Source organism: Lepidochelys kempii, chromosome 1 (genome assembly GCF_965140285.1).
Source record: "Lepidochelys kempii isolate rLepKem1 chromosome 1, rLepKem1.hap1, whole genome shotgun sequence".
Lineage (NCBI taxonomy): Eukaryota > Metazoa > Chordata > Testudines > Cheloniidae > Lepidochelys > Lepidochelys kempii.
Window position 1 is genome coordinate 155,952,308 of NC_136380.1, and position 18,962 is coordinate 155,971,269.

Here is an 18,962-nt window from a genome sequence, read left to right on the forward strand (position 1 = left end):
CTGATTCACGATATGACCTTGGGCTAATCACTTAACAGTAGGGCTGTCAATCGCAGTTAACTCATGCAATTAACTCAAAAAAATTAATCGCGATTAACCACAGTTTTAATCACACTGTTAAACAAGAAAATACCAGTAGAAATGTATTAAATATTTTGGATGTTTTTCCACATTTTCATATATATCTTGTATTCTGTGTTGTAATTAAAATCAAAGTGTATATTTTATTACAAATATTTGCACTGTAAAAATGATAAAAAGAAGAAATAGTATAGTTCATTTCACCTCATACAAGCACTGTAGTGCAATCTCTTTGTCCTGAAAGTGCAACTTACAAATGTAGAGGGTTTTTTTGTTACATAACTGCACTCAAAACAATATAACACTTCAGAGGCTACAAGTCCACTCAGTCCTACTTCTTGTTCAGCCAATCGCTCAGACAAACAAGTTTGTTTCCATGTATAGGAGATAATGCTGCCCTCTTCTTATTTATAATGGCACCAGAAAGTGAGAACAGGCATTTGTGTGGCACTTTTGTAGCCAGCATTGCAAGGTATTTAAGTTCCAGATATGCTAAACATTCATATGCCCCTTCGTGCTTTGGCCACCATTCCAGAGGACATGCTGATGATGCTCGTTAAAAAAAATAATGCGCTAATTAAATTTGTGACTGAACTCCTTGGGGGAGAATTGTACGTCCCCTGCTCTGTTTTACCCACATTCTGCCATATATTTCATGTTATGGCAGTCGGCAGTCTTGGATGATGACCCAGCACGTGTTGTTCGTTTTAAGAACACTTTCACTGCAGATTTGACAAAATGCAAAGAAGGTACCAATGTGAGATTTGTAAAGATAGCTACAGAACTCGACCCAAGATTTAAGAATCTGAAGTGCCTTCCAAAACCTGAGAGGGATGAGGAAGGGCTCATGCTTTCAGAAGTCTTAAAAGAGCAACACTCCGATGTGGAAACTACAAAACCTGAACCACTAAAAAAGAAAATCAACCTTTTGCTGATGGCATCTGACTCAGATAATGAAAATGAATATGTATCGGTCCACGCTGCTTTGGATGGTTTTCAAGCAGAAACCGTCATCAACATGGATGTATGTACCTTGGAATGGTGGTTGAAGCATGCACATCTAGCATGTAAATATCTTGCAATGCTGGCTACAGCAGTGCCATGAGAATATCTGTTCTCACTTTCAGGAGACATTGTAAACAGAAGCGGGCAGCATTATCTCCTGCAAATGTAAACAAACTTGTTTGTCTGAGCAATTGGCTGAACAAGAAGTAGGACTGAGTGGACTTGCAAGCTCTAAAATTTTACATTGTTTTATTTTTGAATGCAGTATTTTTGTACATAATTCTGTATATCAACTTTCATGATAAAGAGATTGCATTACAGTACTTGTATTAGGTGAATTGAAAAATACTATTTCTTTTGTCTTTTTACAGTGCAAACACTTGTAATCAAAAATAAATATAAAGTGAGCGCTGCACACTTTGTATTCTGTGTTGTAATTGAAATCAATATATTTGAAATTGTAGAAAACATTCAAAATATTTAAATAAATGGTATTCTATTGTTTAACAGTGCGATTAATCACAATTTTTTAATCACCTGATTAATTGTGATTAATTTTAATTGCTTGACAGCCCTACTTAATAGCTCAATTTCCTAACTATAAAATTAGAATAATTAGCATGATGGACATGGAATTACTATGTAATCATCTAACAATATTGAGATATAATAATTTTATGAACAGCTTTACTTTCACTTCAGTGACTTGGTTCCATAATGTATACTAGGTTATAAGACTCTCCTGTATGAATATATTGTTCTAGCTTAATAGAGAGTGTGGGGAAAAACAAGCAAGGAAGCAACACAATAACTGTAGATAAGCAACCTCTGAACAAACACTGGGGAGGCAATTCCAAAATGATGGCTTACTTCCAGGCCCCAGAGCAAAGTGACACACCTTTTCTGCCAGTGCTGGAGAGGAAGAGATCAAGAGAACCCAAAATAGTTTAAAAGCCCTTTTCAGGGCGGGAGGAGGGTCATTTATCATCAGGGAGACAGGTTAATACAGAGAGATACTGTAGAAGAGGTCTAAAGAAGTGGGCCTTCCCCCAGATCCAGGGATTGGTAAGCGTTAGGAAAAGACAGGCAAGCATGTGGACTGTTAATTGTTTTAACATCTGTTTTCTGTGAAATATTTTAGTTATAAATAAATAATACTTTACTTTAAAAGGCAGGTAACCAGTGACCAAACTATCTCATAGCTGTCGATGGAAACAAAGTACAGGTACTGAACAAAAGTCAAGCCTGCTGAGGTAATCATGGTTTGTATCAGAGGACTGCAGCCCAAGGCCTTATCTGAGAGCAGGAGAGTTGCATGCTTCCACTCTGAGACAGGTGATGCCTAGAGGATCCAAGAGGTGTTGGGGGGTGCAGTGAGAGTAGTGCAGCCCACGAGTCACATGCATCCCGTCAGGCCACAAGACAGTTTGTTTACATTGACCGTCCGCAGGCACACACTGCTTCCCGCAGCTCCCATTGGCCAGGAACGGCGAACTGCAGCCACTGGGAGCTGCGGGAGGCTGTGCCTGCGGATGGTCAATATAAACAAATCGTCTTGTGGCCCGCCAGCGGATTACCCTGACGGGCTGCATGCAGCTTGCAGGCCACAGGTTGCCCACCACTGAGTCAGACCAGGGAGATGAGAGAGATGCAGTTAGCCTGAGAACCGTGACAACTACATTTATCTGTCTTTGTAAAGTTCTTTGAGAACTACAGATGAAAAGTGCCTGTAACGTGGCCTTTGCTTGCCCTCGCACAAATCAGTCAGAGACCTCCTCCAAGTGCAATCACCAGTGTTTTTTTTTTTTTTAACAGTGTCAGCTCTCACCACCTTCTATTTACAGACAGTTGTAAACCAAAAATCTGGGGGACAGCTAGCTTCTCCAGCCAGCAGGGATGGTTAGGATGCCTCTTAATTGGAGCTGGGCTAACAGGGGCCTGGCTCAGGACCTCCTGGCCAGCACCTTGTTACAGTGCCCTGTAAGGTCTAAGAATCATTATGGATCAGAGAGTGACAAATTAATACTGTTTATAATGGGCAACATAACGTTGTTGATTGCCATACATAGCATAGACATTGCATTCTTGTATACTTACACTACCGTTGCAAAATTCACTGCAGCAATTCTTTAAACATTCAGAAAAAGGAAATTCAGAGGCAAAGCTTATTACTCTGTCTTTAACTATCTCCCCCCTGCACCACAAAAGAGGGAGCTTTTTGTGTTGATTTGGTAAATTAAGGCATGCCCTTGATATACCTGATATTATTTTCATTAAGTTTCTTTTTTATTACATGTTTTGACGGTCTCTGTATTGGTAACATGAAAGTAGTTGGCATGACTTTAATATAACATCAGGAGCATTGTGGCAAAATAAACACTGGGAAAGCAAAACAGTTCAGATATGATAACTTTTAAATATTGATTAAACAAAAAAATTGAAACATTAGATCTAAATATTAAGAAGAGTAGCAACTTTTTTATTTATTTTATTTTTACACTCCTACTTTGGTCTCCAGTGCTGCCAGTTACACAAGACACTTCTCAGAAATAGCAATTTTAATTAAAAAACAACTTTGTATTTCATGTCAGTTTTTTATGTAGTGAGAAATACTTTAGCCCATGAAGTAAGCATTTAGAGGTCTCATTATCGCATCACGTATGTATGCAATTTACACTGACTTCAGTAAGAAATGTCTTTGTGCAGAAGACCTGATAATCGGGATCCAGAATGCCACACTGAGCAAAATGTCTGCAGCTTTTCTTAAGTTCATAAGAACCTAAGAGCAGGAGTGAACACGTGTCATGGGTCCCCTAACTCAGCACATACTTTATAGCTTTTGGTTTGTCTGATCAATACTCCAACCTAAGCCCCATAAAACTCCCCCTGATAAAGATTGGATTTATTTATGACAGCCCAGGACCTTTTTGATTTTTTTTTTCTGTTCAGACATAGAGACTTTTTGGAATGTATTTGCCCTCCAGTAATCAAAAATTAGATTTTAAATTAGGAAAAAGCTGTTTTCTAATACATAGCATGTTGTTGGAAGAAAGAGTTTACCATCCTTATGATTAGTTTTTAAACTGATGTGTTCTTAAGGAACAGCGGGTTCCAGCAGCTCTTGAGAAAGCTGCTGTGCAGGCTTTTCCTAAGCAGCCAGTTGTAGGCTACTGATCTGTCTCCCCACTCTAGGAAGGATGGACACCGCACCCAGAGTCTGGATCAGGCCTTTCTCCTCAAGACTTTATTTATTGGTGGCACCAGCAATCCCCAGCAAAAACCTCAAAATAAATAGTTCAACATAAATCCAACAGATACTGACCCAGTGGTTTCCTTATCAGTGTCCATGCTCTAGGCAGCTTCTCCTTAGTCCTCATACAGGACATCTGCTTAGGACTCTTCCTCCCACTCCAAGGCCTGCTACAGGAGCTACCGTCCCTCAACTGAGGTCTTTCATACTTTATGAGAAACAGGTATTCATCAGGCATTCACCCAGCCCCTTGCAAACTATCAAACTCCAGCAGAGCTGTGCCTCAGAATAAGGCTGGCTGACCCCAGATCCTCTGGCCCTTAAAGAAGCAGATCACCTTGATATACTACAACTTGACACTGACAATCTGGGTAACTATAATGCAGTATCTGATCTTCCATTTGTGGTTCAGAAGATTGTGGCAAGAAATCTCAGATGATGTAGATGCCTCAGGTCTCCTTGATTCTTGTCAATCTAGGTACAGAGCTGCGTACAGCACAGAGACTTTGGTTCCTTTGGTAGGTGATCTTCTAGTCCTGGGTAAAGATCAGGTGTCTGTGCTAATATTGTTAAGTATATTGGCTGCCTTCAATATCATTGATCAAGAGATGTTGACTTCATTGAGAATCCAGCAGCAGTAGATGTGTGTACCTGCCCTTCATTGGCTTTGTTCCTATCTCAGAGAAAGATCCCAGAGGATAGTTTTTTGTTAGTATTTGCTCTTCTGTCTCAAGGGCTCTTATGTAGGATTTCACAGGACTCCATCTTATCTTCCTTTCTTGTTCTGTGTGTGTGTGTGTGTGTGTATGGTGCTGTTAGGACAGTTGGTAAACAGACAAGGGTTATGGTGTTTTCAGTATGCTGATGATGTCCCACTCTATCTGTTTTATCTATCTCAACCAATGCTTTCAAATGCCTTACACAGTGTTTCATGCATGTAGCTATGTCTGTACCAGAATATTAGCGAGACAAGATGGGTGAGATATCTTTTATTGGACCAACTTCTGCGGGTGAGTTTGGTAGAGATTGGATCATGAATAAGGGCTTCCTGGCTGAAATTTGATCTGGATCAGACAAAAATGATGCTCGTAGGATGGGGAAGTCAACCAGAATAAATAGTCTCTACCCTATTTTCCCCTTAATAGAAGTTGTGTCCCCTTTTTGTTGATCAAGTTCAAAATGTGAGGATGCTGTTACATCCCGGATGCTGTTAGATCAGTGGTTTTCAACCTGTGGTCAGCGGACCCCTGGGGGTCATCAGACTATGTTTAAGATAGGGGTCCACTCCAAAGGGGTCCACATCTCCATTTGAAAATATTTAGGGGTCTGTAAATGAAAAAAGATTGAAAACCACTTTGTTAGATGCATGCAGCTGCAGTGTCCTGTCCGGGAAATCATACAGGAAGATTTGGATGACCTTGTAAACTGGAGTAATAGTAATAGGATGAAATTTAATAGTGAGAAGTGTAAGGTTATGCATTTAGGGATTAATAACAAGAATTTTAGTTGTAAGCTGGGGACGCATCAATTAGAAGTAACGGAGGAGGAGAAGGACCTCGGAGTATTGGTTGATCATAGGATGACTGTGAGCCACCAATGTGATATGGCTGTGAAAAAAGCTAATGCGGTCTTGGGATGCATCAGGCGAGGTATTTCCAGTAGAGATAAGGAGGTTTTAGTACCGTTATACAAGGCACTGGTGAGACCTCACCTGGAATACTGTGTGCAGTTCTGGTCTCCTATGTTTAAGAAGGATGAATTCAAACTGGAACAGGTACAGAGAAGGGCTACTAGGATGATCCGAGGAATGGAAAACCTGTCTTATGAAAGGAGACTCAAGGAGCTTGGCTTGTTTAACCTAACTAAAAGAAGGTTGAGGGGAGATACGATTGCTTTCTATAAATATATCAGAGGGATAAATACCGGAGAGGGGGAGGAATTATTTAAGCTCAATACCAATGTGGACACAAGAACAAATGGATATAAACTGGTCTTTGGGAAGTTTAGACTTGAAATTAGACGAAAGTTTCTAACCATCAGAGGAGTGAAGTTTTGGAATAGCCTTCCAAGGGAAGCAGTGGGGGCAAAAGACCTATCTGGCTTCAAGATTAAACTCGATAAGTTTATGGAGGAGATGGTATGATAGGATAACATGATTTTGGTAATTAAGTGATCTTTAAATATTTGTGGTAAATAGGTCCAATGGCCTGTGATGTGATGTTAGATGGGGTGGGATCTGAGTTACTACAGAAAATTCTTTCCTGGGTATCTGGCTGGTGAATCTTGCCCATATGCTCAGGGTTTAGCTGATCGCCATATTTGCAGTCAGGAAGGAATTTTCCTCCAGGGCAGATTGGAAGAGGCCATGGAAGTTTTTCACCTTCCTCTGTAGCATGGGGCACGGGTCACTTGCTGGAGGATTCTCTGCCCCTTGAACCTTTTAAACCACGATTTGAGGACTTCAATAGCTCAGACATAGGTGAGAGGTTTATTGCAGGAGTGGGTGGGTGAGATTCTGTGGCCTGTGTTGTGCAGGAGGTCAGACTAGATGATCATAATGGTCCCTTCTGACCTTAGTATATATGAATCTATGAATCTGTCTGGCCAAAGGGTTGCATCCATTTCCATCAGAGGCAGAAAAATTGCTATGATTCACATCCTTTTTAACACTGAGATTAGACTACTGCAAAGCTCTCTACATGCAGATACACCTTCAATCAGTTCAGAATCTGAAGCTAGTGCAGAAGGCAGAGGTTTGGTTCTTAAATGGAGTTTGTCACAAACACATTGTCCATCACACCAACAACCAGAATTAGACCAAAGTATTACAGCCTGCCTTCACAAGGAGAGTCAGAGCTGAGGGTCTGCTCTCCTTCCCAGCCAGCCAGCAACTCTCCCTCTTTAGCTCCTCCCTCCAAGTCTGACATCTGCTGCAGGTGCCATGGGACATGGCTGATTGGGCTCCCCAGCAGCCCATTAACCCTTTCTTGACTTGTGTGGGGTTTGTACACCCCATCACATCCATGCATCATTTATCTAGGCATTAACTGCTTTCAAGTTTCAAAGCTACTTTTAGGGGCAGTAGTGTTATTGCAGGACACACCTCATCCACCCAAAACCTTAAAAGCAGGTAAATAAGTGAAGGGAAAGACTTGTGCGTTCCTTTCCACCTTCATGCTTCCTCCATCACTCTTGATAATGCAATCCAAAGGGTAAACAGGAAGATGATTACGGTGCAGTGATAGCTTTTACTTCCATCTCCATTGATATACAAATGCAATATACCCCATCTTTGTCAAATTTGCACTCTAATACAAAACTTTAACAGTGACCTCGTGCTTTTATATCAGTATGCCTGACTGTCACATGCTCCATGCATCTGGGAAATTATTTTGGCTTAACACTGCTGAGGTCATTATTAAGAAGTGTGTTGGAGTGCAAGTTTGAAGAAGTTGGGAATATGTATAGCTCTGGGGTAACAGTTGGAGATGAAAGTGAAAGCTATCACTGCACCATAATTCGGGGCTGGAAGCAGACTGAAAAGTTGATCGAGTTCTCTGATTCTCTTGGACAACTGAATAGCTTAGTAAAAGTTGGAGTGTTGAGCTCAATTTGAATCTTCCTCAGATTTTGTACACAAATAAAGGAGTAGGCATTGGACATTCTCCAAAGAGTCTAAACAGACAGTGAGGGAACATCTAAGTAAACAAGAGGCTGTTGGTGAGTGTTCTTGTTGAAATAGGTTTGTTCGTGGTTAATAAAATGAGTTCTCTTCTATGTGCAATGTGGTTTTACTTTTATTTTAATCATGTATTTTGTAATGCTTTGTGTTTCAGCTACATACTTAGTTTGTAGCTTTTGTTTGACTTAAAAATAAAACTTGTTTTATCTTTTCCCCCATGATCTGGTGTCTGCTTTATTTTTATTATTTTAGCTGGATTGTGCTGACACTCATCATGTTCTAAATGGGTTCCAAACATAGAGGAAGACACAGTCCTTACCCTGAAGAATGTAAAAGCAAAGAAACAGGTAACAATTTGTTTTTCCAGTTTTTAGAAAGGATAAACAGATGACCTGAGTAATTACAGGCCTGACATTCATCCTGGGCAAGATAATGGAGTGGCTGAGATGGGACTTGATTCATATAGAAGTAAAGAGGATAATGTGATTAATGCAAATTAACATGAATTTATGAAAAATAGATCTTATCAAACTAACTTTAGCTCTTTTTGATGAGGTAACAAGTTTGGTTGATAAAGGTAGTAGTGTAGACTTAATATAGTTAAACTTTGGTAAGGCATTTGACTTGGCATCGCATGACATCTTGATTAAAAAATGGAAAAATATAAAATTAACATGGCACACATTAAATGGATTAATAATTGGCTATTGGATAGGTCTTAAAAAGTAATTGTAAATGTACTACATCATTACAGAGGGGCCACTGAGAGAAGTCTTAGCCCTGAAGAAACATACACAATATTATTTTTGTGGCAGTATATATCCTTGTAATGGGGCGGCTGCCCCACTCCTGGCGAACAGGGATTGAGAGAAACTGAGGGAGTGGCTGACCACAGGTGTGGCCAGCTCAATTAGGGCCCAGTTGGCCCTGATAAGAGGGCTGTGAGCCAGAAGCTGGGGGAGTCTCACTCTAGCCCTGGAGTGGGAAGGGCTAGCTGCTTGAGAGGGAGGTACCTGAAGTGGAGCAGTGCTGGGGAAGGGCAAAGGAAACTGGTGAGCTCCAGCCTGGTAAACCCCCAGACTGCAGGCCTTGTTGAAGGTTACAAAAGGTACTGGGGCTGCAGAGGGGCAGCCTGAGGATAGGTAAAGGCAGCAGGTCCTAACCCCTTGCCAATGATGAGTGGCTAGTACAGACTGCAGTCTGCCCCAGTGAGCGGGGGCTAGATGATGACTGACAGTAGCAGCTGAGGCAAGGTGGGTTTAGAGGTTTGGGGGTTCCCCTGGGAGGGGAGACCCAGACTGTGGAGGTACTGCTGGGGCAGAACCCTGAGGCAAAGGGGCACTGGGGTGCGGGAGGGACACGGGGTCTGAGGCAGGCAAGAGACTGCCCGCAGACGGCGCTCCGGGCTGGAATCGAGCTAATTCCCAAGATGACCAGCAGGAGGCGCCACACCAGTGAATTGTCACCGCACTACAGTCCTCTTTAATTTTATCCCTGAAGCTCAAATATCCTATTCCCTTGGTGTGTTTGGCCTTTAAGTATGTGGGAGCTATCTCTGACCCTGAAATTTTCAGGTACTAGAGTCATGGGTATAAGAGGAGACCGCTCTCGCTCTCACTCTCGCTTGTAAACAGAATGTAGATAGTTACTTATGTAGAGAAGCAATGATAATAAATCACTCACGCATACTATTTATACAGTTAACAGATGTCCTCATTAAGTTTATGTAGTATAAGTGCACTCAAACTATTCATCGAAAACAAGAACAGTTTTGAATAACTTTTTAAACAACAGTAATAATGTAACAAATTGGTAGGGCAGATTTAAATCAGTCTACAGGAAATAAGCAGAAGGTTCTCCAGAAGCCTCTTTGAGAAGCAAAGAGCCAATATCTTATAGTTTTCTACACTCTCAGACACTCATTTTTATTCCTGATACCCTGGACCAGAGATATGTTAAAGAACTACAGTATAATAAAGGGATTCTTCATAATAAGGTTATTTCAGTTTCTCATAAGAAAAGAAAAACAATGCAGAATTCTAATCAGTAACACACTACTGTTAAACAGCATATAAAGGGGAAATTGTTCATCTGAGTCATAGTTGGCAAAGGGAAAACCTTCAATGGCTACAAATACTTAGTCATCGTGAAAATTCACTGCAGCACCTGGCTGTTCTCAGGTCATCTCTAGCTTATGGGAAAGTTCCTGAAAAGCTTCTTCTGTAGCTCCCTTTATATAGGCTGAAATAAAGCTCCACACACTTCCTCCAGGGATCTGAAAACATACACATGGCCAACACAGTCAACCCTGAGACTGTCGGGATTTAGGACTGCTGCCAACAGCCCCATTCCCTGTAGTTGTCTCTCCTTTCCATATGCAGATTTCAAAATAACTTTTCTCTGTCCAAAAGACTTACATACCAAAACAGTCGTTGGATTAGTGCAATTGGATCTGTTCTTTGAGGGCAAAGTTCTTGCAGAGATTAAGGCCCCCCTGTAGCTTCAGAGACATTTAGCAAATCAGAAATCCATTTTCTTGCACATTGTTACAGGGCAAGAGTGCTTTAATAACCAGACGCTTATCTAACTTCGAAGTAGCAATATTTAATATGACTATAATATAAAGTAAGTTCTTCAAAAGACAGATTTAATTCACAATATATTCCCAGAAGAATCTGATCTGTGAGCAATCAGTTATCTTGCTTTAAAAGCTGATTAATAATTAGGTATATTGTATTGTCGCTTTATGGTCTCAAGTAGAGCAGGTATAAATTTTCCGGATTTTAATTTTTGTATGAAATGTTCTTAGCATTTTGATTAAAAACCACATTTTGACTTTTTTTTTTGAGGGGGGTTGAGGGTTAAATAAAGCTGGTGAGAAACAGAAAATGTTTTTTTCTTTTGTTTTTCATCAAAACTTTGCTTCAGTGGGAACTTTTCAGCCAACTGTAGTCTCAAAATTAATAATCTTCAACTCTTCTCAGTACGTTTTCAAGAGCCTGATGTATCTATCCTCACTGGAGCATTGAAATCAGTGAGAGGTTTGCATGCGTAAACGTGACTGGACACCAGGTTGTCATCCAAGAGGACAGAGAGAGAGGCTATTCTTCTCTTTCTCAAGCCACTTTGGAAGAAATGTAAAGTTTAAAATTTTTACCAACAGAAAAGTTCAGTTCAATAAAAGCAGGAGGTAGCATGACCAGTGATAAGAACAAGGGACTGTTTGTTTTCCTGACTGTCACTGACTCACTGCGTGACCATGAGCAACTCACTGTATCTACACTGGGCTTTTCCACCCTTGCTGTTACCAGTTCATCTCCCCTGGCTATTGCAGTGGAAGCAGTAGTGTATACAGGGTCTGGACAGCAGTAGCAGTAGTGTATACAGGGTCTGGACAGCCACCAGTGTTTCAACCACTTTGTGGTTTCAAGTTACTCAGAGCAGGCCAGCAGATTTTGGGGCTTTGCAGTGGGTCATCTTCCAGATGGAAGAGAAATTAGTCACATAGGCCCAGCATAGTTTCTTCTAGTCTCTTTTGACTCACAGAATGTACACAAGACCTGTTTTCCCTGCCACAGAGATAGCAAAAAATAACCCCAGAACTGCACACAGACATGCTATTTGCAGAAATCCCACCTAGGACACCACTGTGTTCACTCTGATAGTCAGAAAACAGCTTCCTTTCAAACCTCTGGGACCCTCCCACCCCGCAGGGTCCTAGACCCCAGGCTCCAGCCCAAGCCCCAAAGTCCTACACAGCAATGAAACAGCCCCGCAAAGCCCTAGTCAGCTGGCATGGGCCAGCCCCAGTTGTCTAGTTGCTGTGCAGGCATACCCTTAGTCTCTCTGTGCTACTTTCAGCACACTGGTCTTGTCCATACCAGGGAATCTTACCAAAAGATACTGATTCAGCTGTACCGGTGTTGGTATTGGTGGATGCTATTGTGTAGAAAAGTCTTGGTGGCACTAAACCATTTTAATTGACATGATAAAAATAGCAGTCTGGAGCCTTGTCTATACTCGGGATTCCACAGGTACTTCCACCAATTCAGCTGAACCAGTAGTAGCTCAGAGAGAATATTTGGAAATATTTCCTAGTGTAGACACGGCCCAACTAGATTCATAGATATTTAGGTCAGAAGGGACCATTATGATCATCTAGTCTGACCTGCACAACGCAGGCCCCAGAATTTCACCCACCATTCCTGCAAAAAACCTCACACCTATATCTGTGCTATTGAAGTCCTCAAATCGTAGTTTAAAGACTTCAAGGAGCAGAGAATCTTCCAGCAAGTGACCCGTGCCCCATGCTACAGAGGAAGGTTTTCATTGTATCCAGTAACACCAAAGGCAGCTGTTCAAAGGTAAATTAGTGGGAAACTAGAGCCAAAGATCATTACGTTGGGTATCGGTATCTTGAATCTTTTGAAACACTGCTTCACTACAAGGCACGCCCACAAGCTATGCTTTATAATCTTCAGTAATATCCAGATTTGTCATCATACAGCAGATTAGTTTTATTTTATACATTTTAATGTGTTCAGTGCAGCTTGTACGATTGTTGGGTTGTTTTGTTTTATTTTTCTCTTTTGATTTATCACTACCTCCTAATAATTTGTAGAAGTATATTGTTTGTTCGTGTCTTCTTCCTAAATCTGTTTAAGATGAGAGGATGATTTGTTTGTGCTGTCATTAAGAAAACCATATGTTAGTGTGGCCTTATGGGGAAGTGTTTTTATTTTTTTAAGCATTCAAGTAAGGTTGCCTCCAAAGGAGTCTGAACTGCTCATCCAAGTACAGAGGCTGAACAATGGCTGGGCTGCAAGCAATGCCAAAAATCTGTTCAGCTCAGTCCAATTATTTCCAACATTAAAATCTGTTTTTAAAAAATGTCTTGATTCCACCTCTAAAATGTCTTGATGCACAAAGAAAAGTATGCACTCGTAAGTTCTCTGCATCCTGTCAAGTGTCTGGGACTAAGCAAAATACACACTTTCATTTACAAGTCAGCACACGTACAAATATCATGGAATTGCCTTTTCATCCAATGATGGAATGATTAAGAATGGACTAGCAGAGTTTGCAGGATCAAGGTGGGGCTGGAGCCTGCAAACACTTGTGTATATGAGTAACTAACTCAGGTGAGTAGTCCCATTGAGATAAATGGCACTACTCCCTTCAGTAAAGTTCTTAATGTGTGTACTTGGTTGCAAGATCAACACCATGCTTTGTATTGTACATTGAGTGTTTATGAATTATGCAGCTAGCGAGGTTTGAAGTGGACTTAACTCTGCGTAACAAAACTTATTTGCGGCCCACTTGGGTCTTTCCATTGACTTCACTGGGAATTGGAATAGGCCTTTGGCTCTCAGCGTGATGAACCATCTATATTGCAGAATTTGGTTAAAAGAAAAGGATCAAGTCAAATACCAGTGCTTTTTTGCGATAGCATGGAGATAGGCACAGTATAGGAATCTAGACAAAACAGAATTTCCCAGTTGGCTGGGAAATGGTTACCTTCTCCATGATTATTGAAATGGAAGGAACTGCTCTCTCAGCAATGTATCAGTGACCAAGCAAACAGCCCATGGATACTGATGTGTACTTGGTGAGCGTTCATGAAAATCTCTTTAGAGACTGCTGCTTTTGTACTGGAGGTGGGCAGGAGATAGCTGCTAAGGGCCAGACTTTGACACCCTCATTGACACAGAGTAGCAATTTACTCTATAAATGTAACAGACCCATTGAAATTGATGGAACTGTGTGCAGAGTGAGGAATGCATAACGTGAGTAATGGTGGCAGAATTGGGCCTTAAATTGGTTACCCTATGAAGCACTGAATATTGTTATGGATTGGTTTAAACCTCTTTGAAACAGCACTTTAAGAAAGATGTGAACAAATTGGAGAAAGTCCAGAGGAGAACAAAAATGATGAAATGTTTAGAAAACATGACCTATAAGGAAAGGTTGAAAGAACTGGGCATGTTTCATTTAGAGAAGAGAAGTCTGGGAGGAGACATGATAGTGTCATATCAAAACTCTTTCAGAAGCAGAAATTATATATTAACAGGTTAATTATTATTAGAGAGATATTAGATTTTTTTCCCTTCAGATTCTACTAAGGTTAAAGAGGAAGGATGGTTTAGTCACATGGTTAGGGTTCAAGGCTTGGGTTCAGTTCACTGCTTTGCCACAGACTTTCTGTGTGACCTTAAGCAAGACACTTAGTCTCTCTGTGCCTCAGTTTGCCATCTGCAGAATGGGGACAACAGCACTTCCTTACCTCACAGGGGCGTAGTGAGAATAAATACATTAAAGATTGTAAGGCAGTCAGATACGACAGTGATAGGGGCCATATAAGTACTTAGCATAGATAAGTTTGTGCTAGTGCTTAACTGCCCTGTAATTATTTATGTAGAGAGCTGATCTCATATTCCCCCTTCCCAGCTCTTCCAAAAATGCATTTATGCATTGCTGCTCTGTGACTTTCAGACTATTGTAAAATATTAGAACAATCCGAAAAAAAGATGACCATGAAAAATAGTCTGAGTCAATAATTTCCCTCTTGAGAATGGTGGTCTACTGCCATGAAGGGTTTGGGAGATCATATTCTGAATTTGCATTGGTCTTAATCAAGGAACATTTCAGTCATGTGGGAATGGAACTTGGCAATTAGGACACTTTGTGTTCAAATTTTAGAATATAGAAAGAGTACCAATGTGTCAGACTCACTAAGTTGTGACATGAGCAGAACTTCCAGGAAGGGCCAGGGCAACGGTACTTTCTGTTCTCACAGTGTCATACACCAGTCCCTTCCCAAACTGGTCCCAACATATTTTCCCAGGTTTAGAATTTAAAATAAACAAACAACTTTTCTGTTTCAGAAAATATGCTTTAGTCAGTCCGTTTTCCCTCAGTATTAAACAATATAGCCCCTTACTTAGGGGAATAAATACTATTGTTCCAAGTCCATCAGAGAAAATAAGTAAATCTGGGCTCTGGTTTTGGCTGGCTCCATAAATACAAACAATTTCCCTTTTTGGTTTATCTTCAGGACTGAACCTTCCTGGTCTTTGGTTTCAGTGCTTAACAAAGGCCTTTCCTAATCAGTGACCAGAGTCGTTCTGTGCCACTGTATGGGGAAGGGCCAGCCAAAGATTCTGAGTGAGGTTCCTGGCCCTATTGAAGTCAATGGGAATTTTGCCATTGACATCAGTGGGGCCAGGATTTTACTCTCCCTCTTTTATCCTTGTTCTTTTACAATTCCCAGCAGGAGGGCCTTCTCCCCAACATTAGCAACTAAGGCAGTTTCTTCAGGCTTTCCCCATGCAAACTTATTACCTCTTCCTTGATTGGCAGCATGCTGTGGGATAAATTAATTGACATCACTCTCATAACTCCAAATTTCTAAACTGATTATAAGATCAGTGTCCATAGTAATGAATCTAGCAGTAAGAGCAGAAAATTTCTCTGCTAGCTGTCTGTGCCAAAGCAAAAACTGATGTTAAGCTTTTCATGAATATTTTCCTTTGTGCTGTACTAGCAAGTGCACCAGCTTGAAAGCACGGTAGAGCATCTGCTCACTTGTTTAAAGTAGTGGAGAGTTATGGATGGATTCTTTGTCAAAACTAAGTTGTATTTGCTGCAGACTGTGCATCCAACATGATACGTGGAAAAGCATGGACTGCAACTGTCTTGGCTTTGGGCTATCACAAAGCTTGCTATCTGACACAGTGCCAATTATTGGCGATTTTGAAGTAGCTATTAGACAGGTGTGAGCTTTTTTGGCTGAATGATAAACTTTTGTGTTTTTTTTAAAGGCATTAAAGAACCATGCCTTAAGATTTGATGAGCCCTCATCTTCATTTGGAAGTAGAACAACTCTGGGCAATAGATTATTTGAATTCAGCATAAAGTCAGTAAGGGCCTTTTGGGAGAGCCATTCTGTACTCTGCCAAGGTTTGCATAAGCCACAAAAACAAACAAGAAAGAGGTAGCAGTTGTTGTTGTTTGAGGCAATGTCTCTCTTGGAACACTTTTGTTCCAATTCAGGGTAATGTACAGTAATACTGTCTTTTAGCTAGCACACTTTTATAACTCCAGAAATAATAGCACATCTAATACTCCCAATGTGTTCACATTTTAACAGGCAGAGAAAGGCTCTTGAATGAGTGGCTGGTTAACCTGCACAATTTCTTGAAGAGGTGAGAGTATAAAGCCATTCACTGTAACAAGAATTTCTAGGAACAAAACTGTGTGATGCTAAAACCAACATAAAACCACTCAGGACCTCTCAATTCCTTTCCACTAGCCCTACTCAGCACAAGAGACAGTTGTTGCAGTCTGTAGGAGTCAAAGTAATAATGCCTTTTTATCTGGGAATTTGCCTTCTTAGTGCTGTGACACTCTGTACCCCATGTTCACCACTTTTCTATGGTTATGATATGTTTTGTACAAAGCGTGCCTTGTGAGGTATCATTTGAAAACTCATAATGTTCTGAACATCATTGTCCTATTAAAATGTGTGTCACATCACTGCATGTAAAAATATGAGATTTTCTTATATGATTGTTAGTGAAACATATTGTAGTTCTGGATAACACCCATAAACTAGTTTTTCAGAGGTAAATACTCACTGAGGTATCAGCATAACCAAATAAACCATCAGGGACTATTACCTAGATAATTGGATATTCTTCAGCAATGGGGAGGTGTAAACAAAAAATTTACATTTCCTCCTAGATACGGTGTGAATCTCACATACACAGGGGACTGTTTATCTATACTGCAGCAGGGTGAGGGGACGTAATCCAAAAAGAGAGGTGGCGGGTGTAAAAATAAATGACAATGACCTCCAGAGGACCCCTCTCTATTCCTTCTATCTCTCCGCTTATGGCAGCAACAACTCTCAAAGAACAGAACAAAGGAAGGAGAGGTCACGGACTGGAAAGGGACACAGCCTGTGAAGTATATTGCAGCTCATGGTGAGACAAACCTTTTACTTTTAAGCCTATTAGCCTGATAAAGTTTAGGAATTAGCTTGCATGTTTATCCTTTTATTTCTTTTGCAACCAATTCTGACTTTCATGTCTTACTACTTATAATCACTTAAAATCTGTCTTTCTCTAGTTAATAAACTTGTGTCATTGTTTTATCTAAATCAGTGTGTTTGGATTGAAGTGTTCGGGAAACCTCCACTTGAGACAACAAGGCTGGTGCATACAATTATTTCCTTTGTTGAAATGATGGACTATCTATGATCTTGCATTGTTCAGCAGTGCACTGGACAGTACAAGATGAACATTTCAGGGATGCAAGTCTGGGGATATGCAAGTATCCCCTGTGTATAATTCCTGGATGACTATGCATAGCATTCATATATTCAGCTGGGGGTGACTTTACATGGTAGGGGCTGTGTGTGAGCAGAGCCTGGAAGGGTTTGCTGTTCACCAGCAGAGCAGTGTGTGACGGGGCGCACTCGCCCTGCACTGGACAGGGAAGGGTTAACCCTACATTGTGGGTTGAGGAAACCATGCCCCCTTTGCTCTACTGGGCATGCTCCAGGTGCACTGGTATAAAAGGGAGCAGCTCAGGTCAGTTGGGGCTGATTGCCAAGGAGGAAGGATGTGCTCCGCTGGCGCCAGCCAAGGATCAGCCGAAACCCGAGGTCGTGGAGGCCGGAGACACTGTAACTCAGGCAGATGCTAAGGTACCTACAGAGACCCTGCTGTATCAGGAGTTGCTGGGGACAGCGCAAACCAGGGAACCCGGAGACAGCACAGATGCCCAGACCATAGCAATGGGAACTACAGTAGGAAGCAGCCCAGGGGAATTAGATACAGGCCCAATTAGTGAACTGGAGTTTTGAGTCAGTGTGTTTTGGTCAGAAACCCCACCCCCATTGACTCAGTGGCATGCGCCCTTGCCACTACCAGGGCCCTGGGCTGGAGTCCAGTGGAGAGGGAGTGCCTGGACCCCTCTACCAGGGCCACCACCCCTCTTCTTGTGTGTGGCGGCCTCCTTCCTGACTGATTTTGGCCACTAAGCCTCACCGCCCTGCAGAGAAGGGTGAATCCACAGACTCTGACTGCTAGGGCTTATTGCCCTGTCTTCCTGGGGCGAATGTACTGATTGTGGCTACTGGGCCTTACTGCCCTGCTAAGAGGGGCGAACATATTGACTTTGGCCATTGAGCCGCATTGCCCTGTCTCATTAGGGCGAAGTTACTGACTGTAGCTGCTGGGACTTACTGCCGACTGGGGCCAATTTATTGACTCTGGCCATTGGGCCTGTCATAAATACAAAGGGAAGGGTAACTACCTTTCTGTATACAGAACTATAAAATCCCTCCTAGCCAGAGGCAAAACCCCTTCACCTCTAAAGGGTTAAGAAGCTAAGGTAACCTCGCTGGCACCTGACCAAAATGACCAATGAGGAGACAAGATACTTTCAAAGCTGGAGGGGGGGTGGGGAACAAAGGGTCTGTCTGTCTGTGTGATGGTTTTGCCGGGAACAGATCAGGAATGCTCTTCAGAACTCCTGTAAAAAGTTAGTAAGCAATCGAGCTAGAAATGCGTTAGATTTTCTTTTGTTAAATGGCTGGTAAAATAGGTTGTGCTGAATGGAATGTATGTTCCTGTTTTTGTGTCTTTTTGTAACTTAAGGTTTTGCCTAGAGGGATTCTCTAGGTTTTGAATCTGATTACCCTGTCAGGTATTTACCATCCTGATTTTACAGAGGTGATTCTTTTACTTTTTCTTCTATTAAAATTCTTCTTTTAAGATCCTGATTGTTTTTTCATTGTTCTTAAGGTCCAAGGGTTTGGGTCTGTGTTCACCTATGCAAGTTGGTGAGGATTTTTATCAAGGCTTCCCCAGGGAGGGGGGGGGGGTAGGGCTTAGGGAGAAGATGTCTCCAAGTGGGCTCTTTCCCTGTTCTTTGTTT